Here is a 10946-nt window from a genome sequence, read left to right as displayed (position 1 = left end):
CTAGAAAGTTGAATGTCAAATTGGACTGCAGCTTTTTAATGCCAAGCAATCTAAACAGACATAAGCACAAGCAGAAAGTGTGAATCCAAGAATCATGAAAAAGAAACAAAGATGTGGAATCATTAATAGAATAAGGCTCAAAATATAAGTAAAAATCCTATGGCATTGAAACTTAGAAGTTTAAATAAATCCATATGCTTCGAAGGAATGCACACATACATGGATAGAGAGAGAGGCAGATTAACTATGACTTTAACAAGAAAAGTTATGACCATTTCCATGAAGCATCACAATGAAGTTTCCTCTGTCAAACTAATTTCATATAGAATTAAATAATAATTTAACAATAAAAAGTTGGAGTTTCCTTAGCATATTTTATAGGGATACAAGTTATGGTGTTTGACACAACATATGGTACAAAAACTTTTCCAAATTCCCACAAATTGGTCAGATGCACATATTGCCAGGAATATAACTTCTCTTGTTCATTTTACTTTGCATCACTTAAGGAAGAGAATAATTGAAAGATCAATAATTATCTTCAGTTAAAATGCCTAAATTTAATTTCCCAACAAAAAACACAGTACAGTTATGTACTCATTGTTTCAAAGAAATATACCCTACAACAAAAAATCCAGAAACCTTTAAAAATAAATTTTAATATATGGGTTTTCACGAAATTAGAAAAGATATCAGGACACATTTTCCGAGATTTTCACTTTGCCAAACAACTATGCAAAATAGATTGGTCAAAAGTTCCATGGTCTCCTTGAGAGGCCCATCCATTAGAGAGTTGCAATGTTTGATGACCCAACTTTCTGTCAAAAAAAGGGAGATGATTTTGGTTTTTGCTTTTATTGCCATATTTTCTTTGGTCTGCAAGATATAATGTCCCATTCCAAGGATACATAAATATTTCTATAAAATGTGTTGCCAATAGTTTTTGTATGAACTAGAAACTCAATTAGTATCAAGTTCCTTTTATTTCGAGAGTATATTGTAGATTACACATTAAATAAAAGCTATAATTCCTTGCTTGCTCAGGGAGACTTGGATCCTCAGAAAATGGTGGTGTTCCAAGGTTTGGAGATTCAATTGTCTCCAAAACCCCATTTTTTCATGTGGTTACTCATGAGTCGTAAATAATGAGGTACTAGTATTGGACATCCTGGAAAAGATAAATACTCATTGTTGGGCATGGAATCCCCCCACAGCATGTTTTGGGGTTCAAAACCCAAGTTTTGAGTACTATTGTTGTAAAGACTCCGCAAATTGCGGGCGCGGAGTGAAAATTGTATGTTAGAGTCATAGGGTTGTTTGCCCTAAGTTTTGAATGTAGTGTCAGCCTACCCATGATCCGTGGACCATGGGATTGTATAAATAGAGCGAGGCTTTAAGTTGTAAAGTAGTTAGAAGGAAGAAAGTAGAAAAAGGAATGGAATCTAGAAGATAGCGAGTGTAGAGTAAAGGTCTAAGTGCTTTGGGTCATAGTAGTAGGAAGAGGCTCTGCAGCTGAGTGCACAGACCCCTGCAGCTGAGTGCATAGGACGGAGTCAGGTCTATAACCAAGGGAAAGAGATAATAAAGAGAAGTTTGATTCCAAATATTGTGTATCTATTTTGAGTTATTATATGGTTGATATATTTTGCAATTGCATTGTTTTATTTATTGCGCGCACTTGAATGAATGATGAACACAGTTAAGTATAACTAAACACATACAGATAAGCTAAGTGATAAACTAATATCGGGTAATAACGATGATCGAGCCCCAAGTAGGGCTGCGTGAAGGCAGCATCGTAGGCTGCGAGGTATTGATAGGTGCGCGTAGCAATGTGCGCGCAGGGTCAAACCGCGGACCACCTAAAATCATTAGACATCTCTAGGGTGCGAAAACCTAGTTCTAGCACCCTCCCATACTACTTTTCGTGAGACCTCAATCCGCGATCCGTGGACTGTTGCTGAAAGGGCCAGTAGTACTGGGATTTATTTGGCTAAATCACCTCTGAACCTGGGTCAAGCCCCTACAAGCCAACAAATGGTTCCGTTACCGGGACCGGGATCTGAATAAGGGATGTCTTAGGTCGTGTCACTGGAATCCAACAAAGAAAGAAATTGAAGGGTGGTTGGACAAGAACATTCATGAGTTTGCGGCGCAGGAAAACAGGAATCCGTGAGTACTTAAGGAACAATAGTTGGAGCGCTACTTATATATGGAAATCCACAGAATTTTCTTTGCATCCTTTCCTTCTGAGCTATATGAGTGGATTGCGAAGCTAGCAGACAGTCAGGGAGGGTGTAGGCCCTACAAACCCATCGTGTGGACTCCAGAATTAGTGTGCATACTAGAAGCGTTGGAAGATAAGATCGCACGAGCTGTGGACAATTGGCTCGATCGAATAATCGGAGGATTTATCACTGAGTTCATAGTAGATACAACCGTCAGCTACAGTGAGGCAGAACGACGCTTCCTCAAGGGACCGCGAGGTAAGTATATTAAATATTTGAACAATTGGATTAAGATGCTATTGTGTGAAAAGCGGGTTATGCGAATAAATTAATGTTTGGGACTATGCAAAGTGGGAAGATCTACAGAAACGAAAGTAGTTAAGAATTAGAAACTAGTCCCTTAATTTCACCCTAGCGGGAAAGCGAGGAAGAGCTCACGAAAGTTTCTCTGAGAAGCGTGGTTAGTGTGATAAGGAAGCGAATTCTGTGCTTACCACCTCCACCTACACCGCCACCCGTCTACACATCTTCACCTCCATCTCCATCCTCCCCACCTCCGCCACCGCCACAGTTCAGTATGGCAAGTGTGAACAAATTGGTAGTATTCTGAGGAGTAGGGAATGAAGATTCGGACCAATTTTGGTTTGTGGTAAGGGTAGTATGGGAAGCACAAGGAGTCATGTATGACAATATAAAGAAGGCTATGTTGGTAAGCATGTTGTAGGATCACACATTAACATGGTACAGTAAGCATTCTAATAACCATCCAAAAGCAAGAATTGCAGAAATCCAGGCCGCACTGAACAGGGAATTTAGCAGGCCAAAGTCGAAGACACAATCAATTATCAGGTTTAAGGAGATCGCAATGCTCTATGGTGGGACCCCCTGGGATCTGGACCAGAGACTAAAGAGTATGATTTGCAAAGCCAACATGACTTTGACGGATGGGCAGCACCACACATGGTTTGTAGCATCATTAAAACCACATTTAAGGAGGGCGTTGTCACAACAAAAGCTTTCCACCCAAGCCGAAGCTTTGGAGATAGCAATGAGATTGCATGAGACCCCTATACAAGATCCTGGTCTAGGAGTTCAACAAATCCACGCGCAACTGCAGAATTTGTGTCTGGAAATGCAGAGTTTGAAATAGGATAGGACACCTCGGCCAGAAGCACGCGAGGAGGTCTGGTGCATAAAATGCAAAGGCTAGGGGCATGACAAGGACCACTGTCTAGTTTTCGCGAATTACTTGGTGGGAGGAGGGCCGATGTTGTTAAGACCTGAGGTACAAGCAAGACCAAGCGGGCGCCTGCACTATGATGCGTGATTTGTCAGATAGGAGGAAAACACACTACAGATAATTATCATCTATTGCAGAAGTATACATAGATGTCCCAACAATTGTTTTGTAATTTCTGTAGGTTGGTAGGCCATGATGAACGCACCTGTAAAAGCTACGAACTAATGATGGATCAGACTTCAGCCTACAGGGTACAAACCGAAATGTGAACCCTCGACCCAAAACCAGGAATGGCGTGCGCTGGATTTCAGGGGCGCGGACGAGGTCGAGGTGGAATGGGACCAGGAAGGGGTCACAGACAACTAATTTGTTACAATTGTGGAGGGTCAGGGCACTATGCCTGCGATTGTACGAATCCAACGAGAACATCATGTTTATACAGTACTTAGTTTTATCATGAGGCAAAGGACTGCTCTACACTGATAGCGAGGCTATGCAAGAAAGGGGTACTCCAACCTCCCTCGACTCATAATTTGCAAATGATGAGGTTTGAGCTGCGCGAAGAGGACCAAAATGTAAACATAGTGCTCAGGAGCGGTATCATGATAGGAGATGAAAAGGATAAGCAGCTTGAAGAAAGTGCGTGGGTTCGCAAGGCTCCTACAAAGGAACTTGAATTTGATTTAGAACGCGTGAAGGAGACATTCATGGAAGTTAAGAAGAGCTTCACTGAAGCCTCCACTTCAGGTAGTAAGGATCAACTAGAACTAGGGATGGATCCTTCAATGCTCATTACCTTTCTGGAGACATGCATGAAACTACTACATGACAGCAAGGCTGTAAAAGGACTAAAGGAACTTATCACTAGGTGCACGGGGTCAGGAGAATCGTGCATGGTCTGGAAGCTGGGAAAGCACACATCGCGAACAGGAAGGGAAATGAGATTGACTGCGCAAATCGGGGAGTATGAATTGGATCAAGTAATTCTAGATCTAGGATTGGATGCGAATGTACTGCTGAAACCAACATGGAAGCGCATGGGCAGACCCACACTACAATGATCTCCTATCCAATTATGAATGGTGAACCAACAAAATATCTTACCCATAGGAAGATTGCAAGGAGTAACGGTGGATATTGAAGGTGCGAGTGCGCTAGCGGATTTTCAAGTGATATATATTGTCGATGACAACAATACTTATCCCACACTACTATGAATAGACTAGGCCACCAATATGAACGGAGTAATGAATCTAAAGAAGCACAAAATTATTTTTGAGAAAAAGTCACTACGCGTAGTAGTACCGCTAGATCCGGCCGAAGGAGCATGACACATTGAACCGGTGTGCGACAATGATAGTGATGACAATCTCGATTGTATCTACAAGATAACCACGTGAGAATAGGATTGGGTGAATCCAATAGCAGATGGTAGGATTTCGTGGGAGCACAAAAGCTCCTGCACTTCGGATTCAAATGAAGAAATAGAACGATGGCAGAATCAGCTGCACGAAGTAACAACGCTGAGTTGCAACATAATGATAAGATCACTACACTGTGTGACAACAAAGGTAAGGGATTTGCCTATGTATGATGGGTTGACAGCGGTGGATGAATTCCTGAACAAATTTGAAAGCACAGTACCAGAACAGCGGCAGTTCAATGCTCTAAAATGGGCACTGTGCGCAACACTCACAAGGTGGTGGGGTACACATCAGAGAAGTTTTGAGGACTGGTGCGATCTTGCTCAAAGAAGCCCTCGAGCGACAAAGTAACGCGATGATGGACCGCTTTGCGCACATCCTTCAGCAGCTAGCCAGGGGCGACGCATCGGCTTCTAACAGCTACTCTGGAAATGCCACACCATTTAAGGTACAAGTTAATTTTGAAATCCCCATCTTCTAGGGTCAAATAGACGCAGATGTTGTAGATAAATCGTTTAATCTGCTAGAAGGGTATTTTTCTGTTCATGACTTTTCCAGCCAGCAAAATATCACTTTCGCACTTCTCAAAGCAGCTGCCCATGTCAAGGACTTGTGGGAAACCTACTGCGAGCAGAAGAATGAAAACAAGGGCGCACTATTTTCAGCCACACCAACTTGGAATTCATTCCGAGATGCCATTAAGGAGCAGTATTACCCTGTCAAAAGATATGAGGACAAATACATAAAGCGGACCACACTGCGACAGGGAAGGGACCAAGATGTGCCAGAATTCACAAACATTTTTCATACCCTTCGCACACAGTTGGGTATCAACGATTTTGAGCTGCATCTGGTACTCAAATACCGTGGCTGCCTACATAGGTACATCCAGGAAGAGATGGAGTTTTTGAACATATCCTCGCTCGGCACAGCGTACCGATATGCTATCAAAATTGAACGGAAGTTTAAATAGAAGAAGCGGGACTTTGGATCTGCGAATCTTAAGCAAGGGAAAGGCTTCCCCAAATCGCAGAACCAAGGACAAAGCCAAGACGGGGCAACCCAAGACAACCCATTGAAGCCACAAGAAAAGAAAAACACCACGAAGTCGAAGAAGGACACATGAAAGTGATGTAAGTTCCACAAGAGCCCCACTCACAACATAAGTGAGTGTCGGACCAAGCAGTTGTTGGTGGCCAAGTTGAAGGCTTCAGAATCAGATGCATGTTTCGACCCTGAGTGAGAACCTGACAAGGGGAATGGCAAAGTGAAGCAAATCATTGATGCGGAGCCCAGTGTCACTGTTGCCACTGCCAAGATCCAGAAGAATGAGCTCGAAGATCCATAGGAGGGGGAACATCTTTTCCACTCATAGATGTGGGTGAAGGGTTCACCGCTGCAATTCATTGTCGACAGTGGCAGCCAAAAGAACCTCATTTCAGCAGAGGTCATGAAGCAGTTGGCCTGTCGACTCCACCACACCCACAACAGTATAGTATCGAGTGGCTTCATGAAGGACGAGATCTCAAAGTTCGCCAGCAGTGTCGCCTTCCCTATGAGGTCTTATGTAATGTTACACCTCTGGATGTTTGTGATGTACTATTAGGCCAGCCATACTTGTGGAGGCAACATGCTATGTATGAGTCAAGGCCTCGTGCTATCATTATTTCTTTGTGTAATTAATTATACAGGATACTGGAGGTAGCCCCACCTACCGCTGCCTCTTTGATCACTGCCAAGAAAGGCAACAAGCTCATCTCCCAGACTAGGAAATTCATTTTCTGTCTGGTTCACTCCCAAAGTAAGGGGAAGATCATCACCACATCCATGACCCCCCCGAAGGGTTCCTCCACACAGCAGCAGCAGCAAAGGGATACGGTCATGACATAACACAGGAACAACTTCTTGTGATGCAGGAAAGTGTTCCCTCTGCAAACAGAGGCAACCCCTCTAGCCCTAGAGTGGTTCTAGTCACAAACAAGGACAAATCAACAATAGCTTTCCTTAAATAGTCATAGTTGGAGGCCTACCTCAACCAGTGATCGATGGAGTTCCCTTTTGCTACTCCAGCTTCCGCTTTCTTCTCCTAATGAGTGATCAACCTGAAGCAAAGCAAAGGAAATACAACAAAGCACGTAACCGGAAAACAATAATGATCTATTTACTCACAAAGTCAAGAAGTCATGAGCTATCAAGTAAATTACATACAAGACATAGGAAAACATCACTGATTGTATTAATAATGAAATAAGAGCAAGCTTACAACCAACGTCTTGACGTCACAAGCCTTCTCAAAGGGATCCAGCCAGCATGTTCTTCAAGCATTCACTCTTTGAAGATGGATCTCCCAATATACAAGATTTCTCTCACTCATAAGTTTTACACAAGATTAAGAGCACTTCACAACCTTCCACAAGCTATCAACAATCCCACACTTGACACACTCACACCAGCTATCTAGCAAACTCACAAACACTAACAACACTGCTCAACTAGCCAACTATCAGAAACTAGCAATGCATAGCAATGGTGAGAGTTTAAATAGGAGAAGAAGACTCCATGAAAGGTGGAAGAGTGAGCTTATCCCAAAGGAAGGTAGCACAATTGATGGAACTGCCATGCCATAGAAAGGAGGGTGATACAAACTATGCCAACAACCAGGTCTGGAGTCATCTGGAAGGCCGACTGTTGGAACAAACTCGCCCAATCTGGATCATCGCGGGTACATAACTGAGCTTTAGCGTTGACATCGCTAGTGAGCAATGTAGCCAGTCAGATCATCGCTAAAGATAACAAGTATCCCGCACTGGTGCATGAAATCGGACCATCACAACAATCAGATGTACTTCTATGCTGGCAGCGTGACTAGACTATTTATGAGTGCCATTCAGCGCGTATATTAAGTCCATAGTCACGATGAAGCAGATAACTTAGGTAAAGTGGGTCAATTTGTAGCATAAGATAGCATTTGTTCAATATGAGCATGTTTGACTTAGACACATGACACAGTAGATGGAATGGGAGTGAAGGCAGTGACAAATTACTGTGTAACAGATGCCCCCTAAAGTATGAAGCCCAAGAGAGTGGGAGGGGTGAAATGCTTTACGAAACCGACTGAGCTGGAACACCATCTGGAGGAACCTGCATGCAAGTACAACTGATATCTCTGATAATGAAGTACATGTAGTCTAGGCATGGGTGCAGCCATCCAAAAGACATACGAACTAGGTCTGTGGCATGGACGCAGCCATCCAACAAATAAGACCATGATAATAACAAAGGTATGGTCGCAGCCATCCATGGAGACTCAAGTATGGTCGCAGTCGTCAATTAATGAGTCATGTAATCACGAACCAATCCACGCAGCCCGAACATGTGTAATCTGAGTTTGGGGTCTTGAACCCATCCAATCATAGTACAAATTCTAACATGTGAATAGATGTGCTGAGATCGAGCATGATAGAACATCGCTTGAGTACCAGTCAATGATGAAAACCGTTAACAAGTGTGAGAGAAACCACCAATAATGCCAATGGTTCTCAAGGTACTAGCTAGCACAATCCACGAAGTGTGAAAAAGGAACTGCAGTCGAACACTCGTGGAATCACCCAATTGATGACCAATGATGAAAGTCGACTGTCGGGTGCGAAGAACTTGCCATCAAGGCATGCAAGCTCTAAGGTGCCAAAGGGGATCTCTAGATCAATCTCCTGGATAATGAGTTGATGTCGATAAGAGACGACCCATCGTAGGAGGGACATAATGTTTCCCCCATCAATGACATGAGATAAGGAACAAGCAGTAGATGGTGAAACACGGTATTAGAGAGAAGGTGAGGGTGTAAACTGCAGAAGGATTATACTCTTGAACATGTCGGCAACATGACTCTCGAGGGTGGCAGCATTCAAATACCAAGGGATCAGAGGCACGATGGAAATGGCATGAATCAGATGGGATGAGGCTAAATGACAACCCAAACCCGCGGAAGGCCAAATGACGATGTATGGATGTCCCAACCCGACAAGAAGCAGAAGTGTCGATGTTCAAGAGTGACTAGCTGCCAATGATGATTTCCAAATTTTTCCCCCATCATTGCTGGCGAGTACCCCTATTATTTTTTAAAACAAGCTTGAAGGGGATAGCATATGCTTGGAAAGGAAGTTCGACCGTTGGTTGAATCCAACCTAGTAATGGTTTAACAAGCCCTAGGAAGGAGAAGCTCGAGTCTCGTCATGGTGACGAGTCCAATGTCGTCAGGGTTTAACGAGTCCAACATAGGTAAAACTCGGAGTCTTTTTCATGTTTAGAGAGTTTGAAAAAGACACGGAAAAGAAAACTCCAAGGGGGTGCTTTTTCGTATATTTGTGTCTCTCGAGCCTGAAAAAGTATAAAACAATATTCGAAAAAACCACTTTACCATTACGATCGAGGAGTACTTTTTGTGATTAGTGACCTCGACCTGAAAAAGTAGAAAAGCGATCAAAGAAATGTCGTTTCGTAACCAATATCGAACCCAAAACAACAAAAATCCGGCAATATTTTCATGTTTACATGGTCGGAAAAGAGCTTAAAGTGGACCGCCTTTTTTATTCCATTTAACGAGTCAAAAAAGGAAAAACTCTGCAATATTTTCGTCTTTAAACGGCCGGAAAAGAGATGAAAGCAGACCTCCATTTATATTCTCTTTAACGAGTCAAAAGGGAAAAATACTCGGCAATATTTTCATCTTTTATGAGTCAGAAAAGAGCTTAAAGGAGACTCGTCCTAGAGGAACGAGTGGTATAAAGGGTAGCAAGTGGTTCCGGCAATAGTGGAACTAATCAAAACATGTAATGGTCAAGAGGCTAGCTAATAAAACCACTCATCGCTACAGTTTCTGAGGAAAGGATAAACAACCAAGTGAAAGCATATGATTAGCCAAAGAGATGGTGGCGATGGAATGAAACAACCAAGGCTCATCTAGCAGAATTTAGCAGATAAAAATGGCAATCACAAGGTGTAAATCGGCTATGGGTTCATTTTTACACAAGCTTGAACCATGGAGAACTTTGCTTGGATTTGGTTTCATGTTTACACAAGCTTGAAACGAAAAACTACGCTTGTTATAAGTTCGCATGCCCCTAGCATAATAACGCAAATCGAGGTACATGCCCCCCAAGCTTCATTGCATTCAACAAGGTGGATGGAATGAAGGTTCACTTTCGAGATCTTGGAAAGACTCAACTTTGGATTTTACGAGATCTTAATCAAATACTTGATTTGGAAAGGGAGTTGTTTCATTTTTTAATGAGGTTGACAAAGTAAAAGAACTATCCTCATAACCCTTGTTTCATTTTTTAACGAGGTTGACATAAGATCAAGAAACTATCCTCGGGCACCTTGTTTCATTTTTTAACGAGGTCGACACAAGAAAAGAACTATCCTCGGCACTCCTTGTTTCATTTTTTAACGAGGTTGACACAGGAACAAACTATCCTTGTAACTCCTATTCATGGGCCACACGAGAACATGGCTCCCAAGAGGTCTTCGCGGGATGGAAGAGACGCACTCTGGGAGGAATACATGTCATGATGCACCAATGACAGATCGGGTTCCAATGCCCCCAGTACATGATGTACGAGACCATCTGCATGATCAGCAGTAGATGCGGAGACGGAACGGGTAGCCACATAATTGACCTGTGGCAAGGAAAGTACTGCTTGCGAGAAAGAACCGAGAGGGGATGACAGCTGCGCAGGAGGCACCGGGGGACTAAAGAACGATAATTGATCTATGGTCACCATTCTTCCATCGTGTGGAAAACAAACCACATGGAAAAGTGAAGAGACAAGGGCCCCCATGGCATAAACATAGTCACAGCCAAGGAGAAGACTGAAATCTAAAGCACCTTGGACAACCATGATGTCTATATAGACAGTTTTGCCCCCCAAAGTAACATGAAGCTTCGAGAGGATCCCTAAAGGTTGACTGGTTCCTCCGTCAAACGCCAATAGATTCTGCGTGACTGGCACAAGCTGTGGGGAGACCAAAGCTTCCCAAGTAGTGGAAGGCATA

The sequence above is a fragment of the Pinus tabuliformis genome, chromosome J, assembly GCF_031772625.1.
Source record: "Pinus tabuliformis cultivar Carrire ecotype Pingquan chromosome J, CPIR1, whole genome shotgun sequence".
NCBI classification, from domain to species: Eukaryota; Viridiplantae; Streptophyta; class Pinopsida; order Pinales; family Pinaceae; genus Pinus; species Pinus tabuliformis.
Note: the sequence above shows the minus strand (reverse complement) of the source record.